Genomic DNA, 20390 nt, shown 5'->3' on the forward strand with positions numbered 1-20390 from the left:
ATCGCCACAATAGTCAGGAAATCCTTCTATGTGGCACACCTCATCACAAAAGGGTCCTCCTCTAGAAAAAAGGAGGTCATTGTTCTCCTCTACTCATCCCGTCATCAGACCCATTATAGAGTACAGTGCCTCATTTGACTTGTATCTCAGAAAACACCTACAGCAATTGGAAAGGCCACAGAAATACCTCACTAAGAAGATTACCGGCCTCAAACAAATGCCATACGCAGACTATCTCAAAAAAACTCCAGCTCTACTCCGTCGTGTATCGCCTGCTCAGAGGTGATCTCTACCTAACATACAAACTTATGTCAAACCCGGAGCTGTTGGACATACTTCACTTAAGGAAATCCCAATCTCTCCGAACTACACGCTCCAGGGACCTAAACCTTGTCACCACAATAAACAGAACATGCTGGAGGGATAGATTCCTGTCCCAGAGACTTCCCATACTCCAAACTACCCATTCAAGTCATGCAAAGTTCCTCATTGGCCCTCTTTAAGAAAAAGTTTGATGACTGGATGGGAAATAGAAAATTCACCCCGGGGATCACTTCTGTGGCATTGCTTGACAGGGGCACAGGAAAATAATTTTCTTGGGTGGTGAAAGCCATGGAACCTTTTTGGCTTGGCCTGTATAGGTCCCAGGGCCGATAGCCTAATACCTACCTATGAATATATATAGATATATATATTTCTCTCTCACGCACACACACACACACACACACACACACACACACACACACACACACACACACACACACACACACACACACACACACACACACACACACACACACCCTTACTTTCATTAGTTTCAAGTTCTATCCATCAGGCTATTCTTTTCCTACCCTTTCATTGTTACTCAGTGAAGTACCATTGTTGCATTTCCATTTTTTTCATTGTAATCTTTTTTCTTTCCTACCCTTTAGAATGTATTTCTAGGTATTTTTGGTGGTACATTTTTTTAATGTGAAAAATTATTTTGCTGTGGCGTACTTTGTTTACAGTGGCTGATAAACTGACCGGTTTTAAAAAATGCACTTGCTGTGGGCTCACCAGTTTTGATGCCTACAAAGAATGTGTATACTGTTTGGGAGTTGCCCATTTACAAACAGATTGCTCTATTTGTGCTTGCTTTAATTCCAGGGCTCATAGTGGAAAAAATAAATTGGTGCTGAAAGGCCTTCTTCTTCTGTAGCTAGTTTGGCTCAAGCTCCCCTCCAAGAGGTCTGAAAAGGGGAAGTCTGAGTTAGATCCAAAGGATAAAGACCCATGGCAGAGGTCCATGGACCATTCTACTACATTGTCTCTGTCCTCCCAAAGACATATCCGATACCTTTGGATCCTACTTCATCAAAGCCTAGGTTTTCTTGGATCTGATCACCAAGGTTTTCACAGGAGCTGATTTTTCCTGGATTTCACTCACCGTTTTTTCAGGAAACTCTGGGGAGACATTCCAGGCCACCATCTTCTGGCTCCTCTCTTAGGTCCTCCAGAAGCTTGTTTGAAGCAGAGGTGGATAGAATTATGAGGAAGTTCCTCAGAGCTCATATCCAGATGGGGGCAATCCTGGCTCACTCTCCAGTTGGACCTGTGAGCCTGTCTTTCACTGACAGGATAATAATATCTCCTTCTTCAATCCTTTCCCATGGTTTTGGAGAACTCGGATCTGAGATCCTTGAGGGTGTTGTTTGAGCCTTTCCGTTTGCACATGTGTATAAATACTGAGCATGTGCAAGCCAGACTGTCATTTTGTAGAGAGCTGTTGAGATGTAAGCTTGCATGTATGTAATGGTCTGTCAGTTAATCAGTTTATTTATATTTTATGTTGCTGCTGTCCATCCTGATGTGTTTATTATTATATAATAAAGCATATAAATGAACTACCCCGCCTGCTCGTTTTGGATCATAACATAGGACGCGCAACATGGTGCCAGAATGGGATCCAGAATTAAGACCAAGAGGCACTCAGTTAATGTTGGAAGAATATAGAGGAATGTGAGTCATCCCTACTGCAAGTACAACTCGTAAAAACAGGTCAGAAATTAATTCCAGGTACTAAAACATGCTTAAATGATTTCTTACTCAAGGAATATAAAACAAAGCATTCAGAATGTTCAAAACAAATTTCTAGTTAAACTAAATGTTTGAAACTGTGATATATTGGTAAAAATATTCAAAATAGTTAGGAAAATGTGTGAAACAATGTCCGAATTGCACAAAATGTATAAAATAAGGAAAATGACCAAATTTTTTCACTATGTGCCACATTTTTGCATTAATTAAAGCTATTCAAAATATCCTAAGTATGCAAAGTGTTTGCAAGTTTTTACAGTATTATAGTGCAGTTATTTCACAAAATGCAGCCATTTCAAATCATATTTCACTTAGTACAGTATTTCGAAGAGTTTTTATTGTGCATTTGAATGTTATTACAAGTACCTGGTGTGCGTGCATGTTCGTACATAATTACAAGTGCCGTATTTGCAGTGTGTTTATGCATATTTTGTTGGCATGGCTGAAGGATTTCAGAAACCTGGTCCACTTCTCTTTGATAACAGTATTGCAGAGAATTGGAGAGTGTTTGAGCAAGAGTACAATATGTCATACAAGCTGCATTTTCTGACAAAGATGCATGTAGAAAGGCATTTATTCTGCTTTGGTTCAGAAGCCATTGAAAGAGTGTGTTCATTTTTGTATACACGTGCTGTGTTTGCAGGGAAGGGGTGGGGAACCGTCATTAGTGGTACTGGCTGCATCAAGGGAAGACCACGAGTGCATAAAACTTAAATTTAGAGAGGTGTGTAACACCCAAATGAATATTACAGTGGAAAGGCCCTTATTTTACACAAGGGATTCAAAGCCTGGGGAAAGTTTTGCAGCATATATAATTGACTTGAGAAACAAAGCTAAAACGTGCAGATTTGGTGATTTAAGGGATGAGTTGATAAAACTTGTCTGTGGTGTTAAGGATGATGCTATGAGAGAGATTTTGCTTCAAGACAATAATTTAACTTTGAATAAGGCCATTGAGATTTGTCAGATGTATGAGCTCACAGAAAAGCACACAAATATGCCTACAAATGAGAAATGCATGCTTCCAGCATCTTCTAGTGCTAATGTTAACATTATGTAGCATGTCGTTAAAAGAAACAGGCCCAAGTATATGGCAACAACTGTGAACCCTGTAACACTCCCTGGTAAACCCTGTAGCTTTCTAGCAAATTCCAGAGCACACACAGCTTCAATGAAGCACAAGGGTGAGTCAGCAAACTCAAAGCTTGTGCCTTCACCTAGCCTCATAGTCAGCTGTTATAATTGTGGTGGTAATTGTGTCTAAAAGAGAAAGTGCTCAACTTTTGGTCAGCAATGCCACAGATGTAAAAAGTGGAATAATTTCCAAAGATTTTGTTAATCAAAAGAGGCTCATTCTTTTATTAAAAGAGAACATTCAAAGAGTCAAGTTGATCAATTAGAAAGCTGTGACCCTACATTTTATGTTGCTTTGTCTGTGCTTAATGAAATAGTCACTGCAGTAGATTTATGGGCAAAGAATGAGGTATTTTTTACTGTTTGGATAAATGGACGGTCCATGGAGCTCAAAGTTGACACAGGTTCAAAGTGCAATGTTAGCAGAAACATTTGCTAGAATATGTGCTGTGAGGAGCTTGATTTGGCAAAGTGTATGAAGTTTGTTGCTTATGGTGGTGAGGAAATTCATACCAAAGGTTCAGTAGTGCTTTCATGTTACTATGCTGGGTACAACTATGATGTGCAGTTTTACGTAGTCAAAAGGCACGTACAGTCATTATTAGACCTCAAGACTGTTTGAAAATGGGACTACTTTCATTTAATAAAAAAGACCACCATGTAAACTTAAAAGACCACTGTTCTAATTTTGCCCAATCTATTTTCCCTATCTATGTTGATCTTTTCAAAGACAAACTAGGCAAATTCCCAGTTGTGTACTCCATGAAATTAGACCCTGGAGTCAGCCTAGTTGTCAGACCAGCCCAGAAAGTTCCAGTAGCTATGCAGAACAGAAGAGGTCTGAAAAGGGGAAGTCTTCATAAGAAAAGTTTAGATGATATCAGAATATGTATTGATCAAGAGATTTGAGCAAAGCACTGAAAATACCTCATTATGCATTGTGTACAGGAGTTTTTAATATAGGAGTTTTTAACAAAACACGTAGCACTTTATGTAATTCATGAATATTAATGAACTAGACGAAGCATAGATATAATAGGTGTGTTTGAAATAAATTCATCCAATCTAGTAGTTTTTAATTAATTCAATGGAGTATTTAAACCTGTCTATTATGTTTTAATGTTGTCTGATGAAGTCTTTGGTGACGAAAACGCAGTTTGTCAAGTGTATTAAAGAGCGTTCATCTCATTTGAGGTTTCGCTGCTTTTATTTCAAGTCTTCCTGCTTTTTCTCAGTATTACTGTTAACTGGATGAGATATTGCTGCTATAATAATCTCCATTTAAGTGACCGGTGTTTGGTGTATCTTACAAGCGGACCAGGGCACACTTTTTCATTTTTATTGGTTGGTTTTGAGTGCCTGCTTCTTGTTTTTCGTTAGTGAAAGAAGCTGCTTCTCTCATGCCAAACGCCACTGTTTTTTTGTTTTGGATGCAAAGAGTTCATTTTGGCAAATTTTGCTTGACCGAAAATCCTCATTGCTAACCACTTTCAGTACTCCTTTTGGGAGGTACAGATTTTGAGAATGCCATTTGGGATAAATTCTGCCGGTGAAGTCTTCCAGTGTGCCATAGAACAATTTTTTTCTGGTTGTCTGTGTGCTGTTATAGTAGATGATATTTCAGTAGGGGGTAATGGTGAAGCGAAGCATGACAGCAACCTCAAGAAAGTTCTGGAAAGAACACATTAAGTGAATCTTAAGCTGAATCCTCAGAAATGCAAATTCAGGCTATGAGAAGTTACTTATGTTGGTCATTTGTTTACCACTTCAGGCTTACGACCAGATCCTTCCAAGCAAACGACAATTCTTGAGATGCTAGGTCCAGACAATGTTAAGGCCTTGCAATGTTTTCTTGGCATGGTTAACTGTCTAGACAAGTTTATTCCAGACTTGAGCCAACTTTCAGCACTGCTCAGACCGTTGACTTGCAAAGATGTGTCCTGGTCCTGGTCAGAACTCGATATTTTGAATGTTCGGTGTTCTAATATAGACCCCTTTATTCATGTTATGAGTAGCCCTGAGTACCCACAGCCAAATGGTGTGGCAGAACGTGCAGTTCAAAGTGTGAAACAGTTATGGGAGAAGTTGAAACGAGACAATAGTGATGTTTTTTGAATGTCAAAGTTATTCCTTGTGATAAACATCTTTGTTCACCTGCACAAAGGCTTTTGTCGAGACAAACCAGAACCAGTCTGTTGGTTCCCTGTGCTAACAACAACAAAGCAGTGAGAGCTTAACTCATTAAAAAGCTTTTGTTCCAGAAGTCCTCTTATGGTTAGTCCACCAAACTGCTCAATCCATTATGAGAAGGGAAGATAGTGAAGATGCAGACGTCCAAAGGTTTTGATTGGATTGGAGCTGTGAAAAGTGTATGTCCAGAGCTGAGATCGTACATTGTGGAATCACAATGAATAGAATTTTGGTGGAACTGGAAACATTTAGTACCGGTGTCCAAGCCTGTATTGCAGCATATTGCCTGTGAAAAAGACTCTAGATCTCAACGTGAGTTATCCACTGTTCCTGTTCCAGAGAACATGCCAGCACATATCCCTGTTCCTGAGAATATTCCCGAAACTCCTGAAAAAGATTGTTCATCAGTGACTGTCCCTTTTGCTAAACCCAATCCTAATTGCTATATCACTAGATCAAGTCACATTTCCAGACCATTTTCTAGATGCATGGCAAGTTGGACATGAGTGTTGTTTCTTTCTAAGTGTCTGTATAATTGCATGTTTTCTTCTGATGTCATTTTATTGCGGACAATTCACTAAAGTGGGAGGATGTAGATCAGTATGCATGTATACCTTTAAGAAGCTTTCCATGGGCTTGCACATGTGTATAAATACTGAGCACGTGTGAGCCAGACTGCCATTTTGTTGAGAGCTGTTGAGATGTAAGCATGCATGCATGTATGTATTGGTCTGCCAGTTAATCAGTTTGTGGGTTTTATGTTGCTGCTATCTATCCTGATGTGTAGTAAAGCATATAAATGAACTACCTCACCTATTCGTCTTGAATCATAACATAGGACGAGTGACAGGTGTCCTCATCTGATCAGAAGACGGATCAATCTTTGACTATGACCAGGTTCCTGAGTCACCCAGCTCTGATGCTTTCAGAGCAGGAGGACTCTTGGAGCCAAAGTGTCCAGTATCTGCTTCGCGGGGGGGGGGGGTTGGATTCTACTACGAAGTTATCAGAGCCATCATTGCCCCTAGTTGTTTGGCGCTGGACAGAGAGGGTCTGACTCCCTTCTGAAGGCATGTATCTGGGGGAGATCTTGATTTGTCAGCACAGGGGTCTTTTGCTGCAGTGCTGCTGGCCTCTGTTTCTCTTAGATCCTCTGCCTTTGATATAGTGGATAATGCTTTCTTTCAGAAAGAGCATCCTTGCCCCCTCGGATCCTGTTTCTCTTCCACCATCTGGTTTTGAGCCTCTTATCTCTATCCCACCGAGACAACCTTAACTGAACAAGCTTACAGTTAGTCCCTAGGGACTCCCCTGCCACTTCTGATACCTTACCAGAGCACCCCCCCTGAAGAGGTCCCTAGGAAGAGGATATGTAAAAGTAGACACTTTGATCCCCCTCAGGAATTTCTCACTGAGGACACTGATTTCTATGAAGGTGAAGGGTCCCCCAATCTCCACCTGAGGATGTGTCCTCTGGAGAAATACTGCAACTTTTAAAGCAAAAAGGTGGATGGTGTTCTGGACTTTTTCTTGCTAATACAGCTTGCCTCATACAGCACATCGAATGAACTGGGTACTGTGGAACCAATTCCCAAGTGATCAGATAAATTTTTAGCCCCCTTTCCCATGGACAGAGCGCACTGGAGTGAGGGGGTCCCAGTAGCTGCCATGGTTGTAGCAGCAGCCACCAAGAAAGAGCTTGCAGAGCGCACCTGTCCACCCCCTTAACAGGAAGTCTAGGGCCTTGGAAAGATTTGGAAAGTGCATCTACATCTCAGTGACCGCTGCCCTGCGGTCGTTGAATTGTTTGGCACACTTTACTAGGTTGTAAAGTGATTTGACAAAGGAACTTTCCAAATCTCTTTCCAGGTCCATGTCTGTGGAGGACCAGAATAAGGTTTCTTCACAGCTGGTCACCCTTCAACCTCATGGATGCATTGGATATATACTGATTTCCCATGCTGCAGGTGGTACCTCAAGGGCAGCAGGTTCAGGCATAGGTGTCAGGAGACATGCCTTGTGCGATATTGTGGAGCCCCTCAAGTGTTCATTCACCAATGTTTGATGGATCTTCTTTATTCAGCCGTAAGGTGAGGGAAATACTCTCCAGAAGTGAGCAGGAAGGAAAGACCTAGTTGGCCGTTGGGATCCATTTCTCTACTCCTCAGAGACCCTTTTCGCGAAATCAGCGAGGAGGTAGGGAAGTATAGTTTTGTAAGTCCCAAGGTCCTTTCCAAGACTCGCGTGGAGATTTCTCCCAGAGGTAGAGGAGGAAACTCAATTGGAAGATGGTGTCCTTGTGACACAGGTGGTCTGCAAAACCAGGGATTAAGGAATTCCTTCTCAGACAAACCCTGTCAGTGCTCCTGAATAGTTGCCCAGCTGCTTTTCACTGGAGATGGTGAAGGGGCACTTGTCTCTGCACCTAGAAGCCTGGGTGTCCATCACAACAGCTACCTGGATACAGAGGATCATATCTGGAGGTTGTTTCATACCATTTTCTCAAATTTACCCCATAAAAGTGAAGATGTCTGTTATTCCACCCAGTTAGAGAGAGTTAGCAGCTCTGGAAATAAGAAAGCTGCCAGACAAAGTAGTCCTCCAAGTAGTACCTCCAGACTAGATAGGGTCTGGAATTTATTCAGGATTCTTTTTAGTGCCAAAAAAGACAGGGGTTTGAGATCCATTCTGGATCTCAGCAAATTAAATCAGTACGTAAAATATTCAAAGTTCTGGACAGTCATGGTTTAGTTCATTTTGCCCCTGTTTATAAGTGTTTACTAGGCTAGCAACCACAAGGACCTTTTTAAGCCTTGCCACATCCCAAATCTTTGACAAGTTCTGTTACCCATGGTAAGTGTAAGCAGGGGGGGCTTGGAAGATGAAACATTTGTAGGTTGCCTGTGTCCATTGAAGACATAGGTGCCAAGCCAGTGATGAATTTCCTGTTCCTCGTCCAATTGTCCAAGTTACACTTGAATGGGGTTAGCAAGGAACAGGGCTTCACATGGATGGGGAGCCTGTTCCAGAGACTGGGTAGTCTCTAAGATACATACCTGTCTCTTCAGAAGGTCCTGTCTGTATTACAGGCAAGGTTTAAGTGTTTAGAATGGGTAATTCTGGTGCTGTTTGTTTTGTGGATTTGCAGGAGGTCCATCAGAGTGAGGTCTGATAATGCCCTGTATGCCAAGCATAGAATACATTGATAGGGCCTTGAGGCAGTCCTCATAGGACATTTTACTTAAGCCCTGTATTCTTTTAGTGAGGAACCTCTGTGGACATGCAGTTGTTGGATATGCCTGGTTATGTACATACTAAAGGGGACATTGTACTCTGTGACAGGTCTGATGATAGGTCTGATGAATGTTGAATATAGTGGAACAATGACTTACTTGGACTTAGATGCCATACCTTTGCTTATAAGTTGTGCAACATAGAATGATTTCCTCACTATGTAGATACGTGATGGTCCGAGACTCGATTACTGTCTGTGTCCCTAAGTCCCTGACTGCTGGGTGAACTCTAAGTGGTGTATTGTCACTATGATAGTTACTAGGGGTGGATGACTTGTGCATTTTTTGGTATTTAGTTTTAGTCCATGGCTGTGATACCAGTTGTTTGTCTGTGTCAGCCCTGCCTGGCGAACATTTGTGTCAGTGTAGGATTCAGTGACGGCTCCTAATTTGTAATCATCTGCAAATTTAGTCAGCTAGAGGCCATTAATGGTGGCCTTGACTTCAGAGAAGTAAATGCCAAAAAAAGAGAGATCCAAGGACCGATCCCTGAGAGACTCCACTTGTGACTGGTCTCTTTGTTGTGAAGGGACGATTGGATGTGCTCGATAGATCTTCAGGATGTGTACGATAGATCTTCAGGATGTGTACTATTACATCAAAATGAGCAGACATTCCTGAAGATACCTGTGCTTCCACCAGGGAGACTAGTCATTACTAGTTCAGAGCCCTGCCATTTGGTCTCCCCACAGCCCCCAGGGTGCTTATCAAATGCATGGCAGTGGTAGCAGCTCACCTAAGATGACTAGGATTCCAGGTGTTTCCATACCTAGATGACTGGCTTCTGACTGCTCCGACCATGCATCTACTTCTGCAAGCAAGGGACTACTTGCTCCAGTTGTCATCATCTGGACATCACAGTCAACTACAAGAAGTTACATCTCATTTCCACTCAACCTGGAGTTCATAGGTGCTTGTCTAGATATGGTCAATCATACAGCATCTCTTCCCCCAACCCAGGCAAAGGAAGTGATGTCATATTCCTCTCCTCTAGGACGACTAGTCTTGCAAGCCTTAGGGTCCATGGCAACAGCGATAGCTCTAGTCGCATTGACCAAATATCATATGCAGATTCTACAGTGGACCTTTTAGTTCAGTGATCTGCTCTTCAGCAGAACTTATGCACTCCAGTCAGTATTATACAAGTTTGTAAGGAACACCTACTTTGGTGGCTAAGTTCAGATGTAGTTTTTCAGGGCTGTCCTTTTGTTTTGGCTCTCTCAGTAGCCACAGTGACCATGGATGCCTCACGTCTGAGGGGGGGGGGGCATTCCTTGGGAAGGACAGTCCAAGGTGCATGGTCCCCCAAGAGGCCAGTTCGTGTATCAATGTCCTGGAGATGAGAGCTGTCATTGTATAATGTTGCAGGCCTTTCAAGATGCTCTTCCCTCCATGATAGTTGCGAGCCATTCAGACAATATGTCCGTAGTCTGGTACATCAGCATTCTCTGGGAACTAGGTCTTATCTTTGTTGTGAGACAATGAGAGTATGGAAATTGGTGATCTCTTCTGGTTGCTTTCTCATTGCATTGCATATACTGAGGAAATCCAGTGTGCTTGCAGACAAGCTAATCTGGTTCATTGTGATGCCTCACGAGTGGCCTGTCAATGTAAAGTTGTTGAAAATAATTTTTCATTGATGGGGCCAGCCACTTTGCAATCACTTTGTTTTCCCCCTGAACAAATGCAGCAGGTTCTTTGCCCTGATTTCTTCTCTGAGGAGTCGCTGAGAGATACTCTAGTTCACAATTCGCCCTTCATTCTCCTATATGCTTAGCTCACATTACTTCTACTCAAGTTTCTGCAGAAAACCTGCTGGTTAAAGAGTACAGTAATCCTTATTGCACCCTTTTGTCTCATTAAATCTGGTTTCCCTTTTTGTAGCCTCATCTGTATCCACCCTGGATACTAGACCACAGTCCAGACCTGTCTCATCCAATGGGGTTAGATCATCCAGACAAAAGAAGCCTTAAGCTGGCCACATGTTTCTCCAGTTCCATTGATGGCTAGACAGCCCATGCTTTTCTCTCCAGTCTAACAGATTCTTTTTTTCATCTCAAAAGGCTTCCATTAGAAAGGTTTACACAAGTAAATGGAAAATATTTTCTATTTTGTGCCCTCCTGAGAGCTTTAGATCCCTTTTGTGCTTCAGTCTCCACAGTCCTAGATTTTTTAGCATCCCCTTCAAAGTGGTCCTACTTTCTCTACTATCAAAGTTCAGCTGGTCGCTATTTCTTATTTTCATTCCGGCAAAAATTACACTTCTTAGGTATTGCCGAGAAGAAACCAGTCTAAAAGGCACCTTTTTACTTAAGCCCCCAGTCAAGGGCTCCACTCCTTCTTGAGACTTGTCTGTCTTCAAAGTTTGACTCCAAGTCCATTTCAACCATCCTCCAAATCAGACCTAAAATGTAGTTGCCATTATGTCAGTTTGGTGAGTATCTGAACTCCCTGGGCATTTTTTTCATGCCTCCATACCTGATCTTTTGTAAAGATAAGGTGTCTTCACATACTTAACCCATGATTTTTAATCCAGGGTGGCTTCTGAGTCTAATGTTAATCAGGTCATTAGCCCCCTGGTTTTCTACCCAAAGTTTTCTGATTAACGATGAAAATATGCTGCATCTTTTGGATGTACGCAACTTTGTTTATATCTTCATCGAACCAAAGATTTTAGAAAATCTGATCAATTGTCTCCTTTTCTCATACAGTTTGGGTATGCCAGTTTCAGAAGTCACTTTGGCCAAATGATTGACTGATTGTATATCCACTCTGTCTGTCTGAAAACATAGAGCTTTTTGCCTAAGCCATCTAGGGCACCTTCAGTGAGGTTTGTGGCGACCTCTTCAGCTTTTTGGTTAAGAGCTTCGATAGATTACATTTGTGCTGCTACCACTTGGTCCAGTGCTCTTACCTCTTCTGCTCATTAGAAATTGGACTTGATTTCTAGGAACAGGCTGCCTTTGCAGTACTTTGAAATATCCTTTCATGAGGGCCACCAAAAGTTAATCTAGCTGGGGACTCTGTCCCATAAGTTGAGGAATGAATGAAAATTACAGCATCAGATACAAAAGTTATGCACTCACAATAAAGATGGTTCTTTGTTGCCCATTTTCATTCTTCCTGAACTTCCCACCCTCCTAACCCGCTTCCCTTTCTTCCTGGAGGACAACTAAGGAGGTTTTCTTGGGGATCAGTTGTCCCTTGTTTGAGCTCCATTTTTATCTCTACTGTTTCTTCAAAATTAATTTTTTAGAATAAATTGTTTTCTAGAGGGTAGCAAACTCTATCTGAGATACATTAGGTTGGTGGGGCATTATGGGTAAGTGAGAAGCTTGAGAGTTGGATCTGTGAATCTAGGGAAAGTGGCCGAGCCAGATACAAGGTCTCATCCAAGACCCATCAGTTGAAGAATGAAAATGGACAACACAAATCCATTGTTATGGTGAGTACATAATGTTTGTTTATCCACACATTGTTCTCGATTGCCATCTTCTACTACAGTGACGGCTGTTATGCATCTCTTGTGTCTGAGTATACCTAGCAGCAGGATGTGTTGGGTGAGAAACACATCTATAGCAGTACTATTTTAAAGAAATGATAGGCAAAAATTTCCCTTGTAGCAACATGTTGCGTCTTCAAAAACAAAAATATCTCACATTTCTAGCACCAGTGGCACAGTGTCGCATTTATTCTTTTCAGTATCCTGTAGCTTCTCGTCACATAGTCAGTTGTCCAAAACCCACATTGGCTGACTGTTAGGATTGCATGTCCTAGTGCTGTCATATATGAATGACATTCACAAATTTTGTAATGTGTACAATTACAGCAGGTGAAACCTTCCCCAGACCTTTTATCTCCTACAAATTGCAACACAGTTAGTATGATGTATTGACTATACATAGGTGGAGTCTCACAGCTTTCTTAAGAATTCCACTGTGGCGCATGTGATTTAAACACTTTTGTAGTTTGTAGACTTGCATAGTTTGCTGTTTGATTCCAGCCAAGGGTAACATTCTATGACTGTATTGACATTACACAAGTAACTCTGCATGAAGTTATTATTCTCAGTTTTTATTTATTATTAATGTAAATAATACGGGTGTTTACATGCTGTTATGGCAGTGTTCTCTGTAATGTTTTGTGAGCGTGCCCGATATAGTTTTGTATCACATGTTCTCCATTTACAAAAGAAGACTTTGAAGTCCTGCAGTGTCATCAGTCTGTGTTGCCATTTGTCACTTTTGAAGCATGATTGCAATTATATTAGTGTATGATGCATATGTATATATAAAAAGATGCTTGCCTAATACATGTCAGTGAAATATACACCCTATCTGTTGTTGTCCAATAACAAATGTTAAAACATGATCCTTTTGGCTGTGCATGACACAGCTGCCATATGGCTCATGCCTTGTTTATACAGGATGGAGCAGAGGATGCAGCAATACAATCAGTTATCACACATACATTCCCTGTATATAAATTTCATATTCAGTAACTGCACTGTATATGAATTGCCCATAATGTTTTCCCTGTCCTTGCTGTTATCTCAGCTCAGCATGCTATCAAATCAATAGTACATTTAATCCTCTTTCTTACAGTGCTGCAGTGTGTCCCTCTCACATCCATTGCTAGCATGTCTTTAATTTATGTGCATGAGTAAACAGCTGCAAACGGGATTATTTATTATTACTATCTGTATGGACATCTTAATATTGAAATTTGTTTACTTCTTTCTGGCATCATCACATTTGAATGCATCTAAGTACATTTTATTTATTTGTTTGTTATTTGTTAACCGGGTTAGTCCAACTGAGCCACTGGCCCGTTTTCAGTGGAGTCCAGAGGAGAAATACTCCAGATAGTTATTTCAAAGTTACAAAAAAGAAAAACATCTGACAATGAAGTTTTATGCAAACATTACAATAATGTGCTTTACATGAAAACATTAGAAATTTAGAAAAGGGCCTGAGAATGAGGTTTACATAAACATTACAATAATGTGCATAACATGCAGTCCAAAAGTTAGAATTTTTTTTTTAAATCAACAAAAAGAGAAAGAGATGCACTTGCGAATAGGACACTTGCAATAGGTGGGTGTTAAGTGTGAGAAGTAGTAAGGTAGGTTTTAAGTGGGATCATTGCAGTGACAGGTGTTGGCATTTAGGAGAAAACTTTTAAGTTCGGATTTAAAGAGATTTATGTTAGAAATTATTCTGATGTTAAGGGGGAGTTTGTTCCATGCATGGGAAGTACAATATTTATAAAGTAGTTTACCAATGTTTTTGTTTGGTCAGAAGGAGCTGGTCAGAGCTGCAAATAGTTCTTGGAGGGGTATAATGTGATATTAGTGAGGATAGAGCAGGACAGGAAAAGGGTTTTTAGAGTAGAGTATGGGTCCTTTGCAGTTGGGAGTAAAGCAAGTGCTGGAGTTGCTTTAGTGCATTGCAGTGATGAGATTTGTAGAGGTGGTTACTATCAAATCTTGCAGCACTATAGTATGATTGACAGAGTTTAGCCAGAAGGGTAGATTGTAGATGTGAAAAGATGGGGGGAGACATAAAGTAGACACGGAACGAGGAAGGCCTGAGCTAGTTTCTGCCTAGGTTCAGGGGCTAGGTATTTTTTGCGTCTGTAGAGTAGGCCGATTTTTTGATTGGTCCTTTTGATACAGTGCTGAACATAGGTATCAAATTTTAATTGGTCATGGATAATAACACCAAGAAGTTTAGTATGTGGGTCAGGTTGTATGATGGTATTGTCGAGAGAAGAAATGGTGATGGTTGTTTTGAGGTTAGATAGGATTTTTGGAAAAAATAGTAGTAGCTTTATTTTTTTGGGATTTAGAATTAGTTGGTTTCCTGTTAGCCATTTTCCTACAGATGGGAAGCTGTGTTGAGTAGTAGAGAGGAGGTTAGGGAAACTGTCAGAACAGGTAATAAGGGGAGAGTCATCTGCATGTTGTCAGGGAGGATGCTGTTCATGTAGTATGCAGCTGGTTTGTGAAAATATTAGAGTAGGCCAAGAGTCTAGCCTTGAGCCACCCCAGTTTGGATTGTAAGTAAGGGGAGTAGGTAGCCTGCCATCCTTACTGATTGTTGTCCATTAATGAGATAGTTAGTGAACCATTTTAATAGTAGAGGGAGATAAGTTAAAGGTCAAGAAAGAGGCAAGAAACCAGTAAATTTATGTCCATGGCTGCGGCTTTTTTTTTTTCCTTTTACTCTTTCTCGTAATAATTCCTGCATTATTCACATTGTTTTCTGTGTAAATTATCCCAGTTGCATGTCCCCTATGTCTACATTCTTAAGTCAATTGCCTTTACTTTTTATAAGCTTTTAGCACGTACTCTCATAATATGTTTGCCTACAGGGACATTTTATTTATTTATTTTTTTTAACATTGTGTGCTAATGCTGTGAGCACAATTTCATGGCTGCCAACACTGTTGCTTGTCAGGAAATAGTGCTTGGAATCATGTAAGAGAGATGAGCAGCTTGCATATTCAGTGTGAGCGCTACTGCACATCATGCTAAAGCACTGCAATCGTGTTGTCTTTGTGTAAAACCTCCGTGTTTGTTAATCAATCCTAGGGAGTATGTCTTCTTTCAGATGGCTTAATTGAACTTTTTTACATTAAAACAAAAAATTCTACTTAAAAGTAACCAGAATGGTAGCAGATGTAGTTAGGCAAAATTGGAATGTTTACTTGAGTGATCCTAGTATACAGTTGAAGGACAGTGAAAATCCTGCTCTTATGTATCAAAAGGCCGCTGCGGTGGTGGTGCTGCTTTAGCGTTGTCGCCTCACAGTTAGACGTTGCCCATTCGATTCTCAGTTAGAGCGTCTTCTGTGTGGCGACATGCGTGAATGGGCGTTCCTTCGTTGAAGGTTGTGCGTTAGGCCCGGCAAGCCAGCACGTCAAAATCTACTGCCAATCATTAGCGGACCGGAGTTCAGCTGTGGCGACCCCTAACCAGGAAAAGCCGAAAGAAACAAACAAATGTATCAAAAGGCCAAGAACATAAATCTTGGAATGTTGTGCTACCTTGGAAGACTCAAAGCACATCCAAATGCCATCACTGCAATTACATCAGTTTTGTACAAGAAGGCAATTTTTTTCAGCTTCCAGTAACTCTTGAAAATTATTTGTTACATGAAGGTCTGTTTTTGATACTTTAGGGACTGTTCTGTGCCACAGTTGTAAGCATATAGCATTTTATTTATTAAAAATAGTTATGAATTCTTATTAGAAAATGCTAGAGAACATCTTTATGAATATAAGGCAGGAAAGTAATATTTGTACATAAGGGAAGCTGACCAACTGGTAGAACTCAGATTTTCTGGTTTTCAGGTAGTGGAGAGTGTTATAGGTGAAGATTTTATAAATTAATGTTTGCTTGGTGAACTTTAGGAATAAAGTAGTAAGTAAAACTGAATTGTAGAGGCAAGTATGGGTTGAATGATATTAAAGCTATATTCGCATGAGCACAAAAATAATTAAAAGAATATAGTGTGTTTTTATTGGGCATGCCTTCGTTGAAGGTTGGGCGTTGGGCTGGCACTGTAAAAATCTACTGCCAGTCGTCAGCGGACCGGAGTTCTTCTGTGGTGACCCCTAACCGGGAAAAGCCAAAAGAAGTGTGTGTTTGTTTTATGCAGGACAATGCAGTGTGTATTTATAGTTGTGTTTATTGAACAAATTATATGAGGTGTATTGTGTTTAAAGTTTATTCCTATTATATTGTTGTTTTAAGGTAATTTTTAGAAAGTGATGTGATAATATTGTAAACAGTTTGAAACATGAATGGGTTTTTTAATTGATTTGCTTAATGACAGCTATGGCTTTACAAACTTAATCTAAAAGGTGTTTTTGTGTTGTTTGATTGATTGATAAGGTATGAATAAATAAGAATAACATTCTCCTGTATTTTGCTCCATTGGGAGGGTTTTTTTTCTGCATATGACAAAGCAGATTCCAGACTGCAAAACCAACTTTCATCTCCTTGTTGTTCTTCAAGAAATTGTTGTTGTTAATTATTTGTCACTAGTCTAAAATACTATTTTGCACTTGTGTGACTACTTTAATTTATTTATTTTAATTTTTCAGTTATTTTTGAAGCATCATCACTCACTGGCAGACTTTCTGCCTTATTTAAATTGAAGGTGTAGTCAAAGGTAAATTTCAGATTTTCTTCCTTATTGCACTTTATGGGCTGTCCCTTTAGATTGTAGCCATGACCACTACAATTTCACATTATTGGTACATGTAGATTGTGTATAATTGAACAAAAATATTTCAACTGGATTGCGGGAAGATTTAATAGAAGTTGGGTGTAGTTTCTTGTCCAGCAACATTTGCAAAAACATGACAAAGGTTTAATGACTTGGTGTCCTGCAGCATACAGTGATGTTTACCAGAATTCTTAGGTCTCATTTTTTTCAGAAATGTATACGTTAAGAATAAAAAATTGATAGTACTGTACACTTCCATTTTTATGAACTTTGGCAAGAGTTCCTTTGCCCACATGCTAGAAGATGGCAAAATGTATTCCTTTTCATAGAAGAAGAGGCAGCACAAAGCGTGTAAACAGTTGGCATTTGAACTGGACGATATGAAAGTTATGAAATTGTTAATGATGGAAATAACTGTAGAACAGATGGAACAGAAGTGTAGCTGGCTTAACCAGTGCCCTGCGCCAGTACCATGAACCAACACCCAACCCCCCTTAGCTCTTCCATTGAAGGAAAAAAAGTGGCTGTCAACTAGCAAGAGGGGCAGCTGCCATGGGCATAGTTCTGGAGGGCACAATCTGGATCTCTCTTTAATACAGTACCAGCTTTTAAAATCTGGTATTGCATTTCCCATTAAACCGGAGTGTGTATCGCTCCTTGTGTTGTCTAAACTGTAGCAATTGCTTTGTACATTGTAGCAAGCATTCTTTTTTTTTTTTTTTAACTAAAACCTGAAACCTGAGAGCTGAAGGTCTCCATGCAGGCAGGGTGTAAACTGTAGCAACTGTCTTTAGATTACTAAATCAACATGGCTTCTATAATGGTGATATTTGCAAACAGTGATTGTAGCAGCCAGAGGAAAAATAATAAATGGAGCTCATTCAAAGAAGAATAAATGCCTGTAGAGTACCACAGGATCAGTACTATTTGCTTTAAGTTCATTAGCAACATTTTTATTATGCAAGGAATATATTGGCTGAAAACGGAATACATGGTTAGAGAACTGATTGCAAATTCGAGTTAGAAAATGTGGTCTAGTGCTGGTGGGATACTGCCCCCTCCCTCGGAAAAAGAATATTCAGCTGGTGGGAATTAGTAACTGTAAGGAAAGTGAAAATGGACACAAGACCATCACAGCAGATGACTAAAGCAAACAGCATGAGAAAGTTTTATAAGCAAAGCTGTCTGAGATGTTGGGCTGTACAAGAAGAGGTGTCAAGTAGAAAAAGAGAAAGTTGGTTTGCCTTCCTATAGGCTGTTGATGAAAATCCCATCTACATTGCGTTATGATGTTCCTGAGACATGAACTTTGCAAAGCCATTGTCTGCAAATGTTTCAGCAGTGTTACAACATATAAGAGCATTTTTTACAGAAGAATGTAACTTGTTGGAATTGACAGTGTGTGACGGGCTTGTCATTCACAGCGGAGGAAGGGGCAGTACACTTGTGACTGCTTCAGGAGAATAAGTATTACTTTTATTAGTTTAATTTTTTTTAATTGTAGGAGTATTTTAAAACGGTGAAGGAATTCAAGATGGGCTGACAATGCATTACGCAGTCCATATGAAGTTTTAAGAGGAAAAATTGTTGATTTTAAAGTAGGATTTTTAGCATATCCACTTGGCACAGAAATCTGCAGACTAGGTGGGACATGCATTCCGTATTTGCCTTCAGTCTGTTTTTCTTGTAATAAACCAGACCTTTCTATGCAGCTTTTCTTTTGTGGTAGCGTACAGACCATTTCCTGAAAATGTGTAGCTCTGGTGGAAATGAAGTGTGTGTAGAAGGCCTGACAGACTAATGTGAATGGCCTTATTATTGAACTTTATTTTCTTCAGATTGTCTGTGTGCCTCATACTTTAGATATTGCCAGAAACTTATGCTTCTTGACCTCCATATTAATGTGCCTTTTCTTTTTTCTGGATATTGCCAACTCTTGTGTGACTGAACTCTCTGGAAGTTTTGGTGGAACTTAATGTGTTGCTGTTAAATAGCATCTTAAATAGCGTGAAGCACAATTTAGCTCCCCCCAAACAATACTGTTCAGTCTCTGCATCCATACAGGTTTTGTGCCAAGCACATTGAGCAGTGACAGTCATTCCTTTACATAAGGGAGGACCTTTCACAGACCTAAAAATTTGACCCGTAAGTCTGACCAGTCTCATATGGAAAACCATGGAAAGACTTATCATGGAACTAATCAGTAAGGACATAAGATAGCCTCAAAACACTGGACCTGTCTCAGTTTGGTTTTGTCAAGGGCGGGTCATGCTTACTCAACCTGGTGGACTTTTTTTGAATAGGTCATCAAAGCAATTGATGAGGGTATAGTACACACTGCATGCTTTGACCTTGCAAGTTTTTGACACAATCCCCCAGTCAGACATAGTAGAAAAGCTAAATAAACCCCTGTGTCACCTACCAGGTTGCCACTGGCTCACAGGATACAGGCAGTCAAAATAGGGGAAGTTTCCCCCACAAAGACACCAGTTACTAGCAGTGTCTTCCAGGGGACCTTTCCTGTTTGACATCAACTTCTCTGATGTAAAAAACATCACCAGAGGGTTCTGGCCAAGTTTACAGATGAATGCAAACTAGGAGTAGTCACTGAATCCCCAAATGACTTAGCCATCCTGCAGAAAGCTTTGGCTCAAATCAATGTCTGGTACCAAAATCATGGATTGAAAGAAAAAGCCAAAAAAGGCATTATTTCCTTTGGAAAGTCATCTACCCCAGGCAACTACCAAATTGACAATACACCTCTAAGTGTTGACCCAGGTGATTGGGATCTGGTAACTTATGTGGACAGTGACCTAACTTTTGACCAATATGTGTTCAATGTTGTAAGCATTTGCCTTCTATATTGCACAGCTTATAAATAATAGGATTTTGTCTAGACCTAGGGATGTCATTGTCCCCCTTTACAAAATCCTCATTAAACCAGTCGAGTATAATGCCCCCTTTGGCATGTACCTGTCCAGACACATGCAACTACTGGAACACCAACAGAGACACCTTACTAAATGGATACAAGGCTTAAACAATGTCCTACGTGGACTGACTCAAAGCCCAGTCACTGTACTGTTTATCCTAGAGACTGCTATGAGGTGACGTGTTTGGAATAGAAGGCATCCTCCAACCCAGTACTGATGTGTTTACTGTACTTCAACTCAGATGGCATCAGAAAAACTCAGTCTCTGGATCTAAACCTCTCCTGTAACATCAACAGGTTTGGAGGTACAGGCATTTCTCACCGAGGATACCAATGCTCTGGAACAGATTCTCCATCCACGTAAAACAAAGCTCATTCCTATTCATATTCAAGTGCCCTAGGTGTGCCCCCTCCCCCCAGTACTACTAAACGGACAGCGGCAGCTCCTAAATGCTTTATCCCTTTTCCTGGGTCCCCTCAGATTATCTGTGGTATGATCCCATTTATTCTAACTAGGACTAATAT

The 20390-nt window shown here is 40.4% G+C and overlaps 1 protein-coding gene across 4 annotated transcripts in view; it reads left to right on the forward strand.

The window, feature by feature from the left end:
* The window catches only part of MGMT (O-6-methylguanine-DNA methyltransferase), a 2722240-nt gene that overhangs the window by 242906 nt on the left and 2458944 nt on the right, over positions 1-20390 (forward strand). Inside the window, exon 1 of one of the 4 annotated variants that reach the window (XM_044056315.1) lies at positions 1900-2040. The exons of the other annotated variants lie outside the window; for them this stretch is intronic. The gene's annotated coding sequence lies outside the window, so the exon portion shown is untranslated. Of the gene's footprint in view, positions 1-1899; positions 2041-20390 lie in introns of those variants that run through there. 4 annotated transcript variants of the gene reach the window in all.

Source organism: Protopterus annectens, chromosome 14.part0 (genome assembly GCF_019279795.1).
Source record: "Protopterus annectens isolate FY-2018-M chromosome 14.part0, PAN1.0, whole genome shotgun sequence".
Classification (NCBI taxonomy): Eukaryota; Metazoa; Chordata; order Ceratodontiformes; family Protopteridae; genus Protopterus; species Protopterus annectens.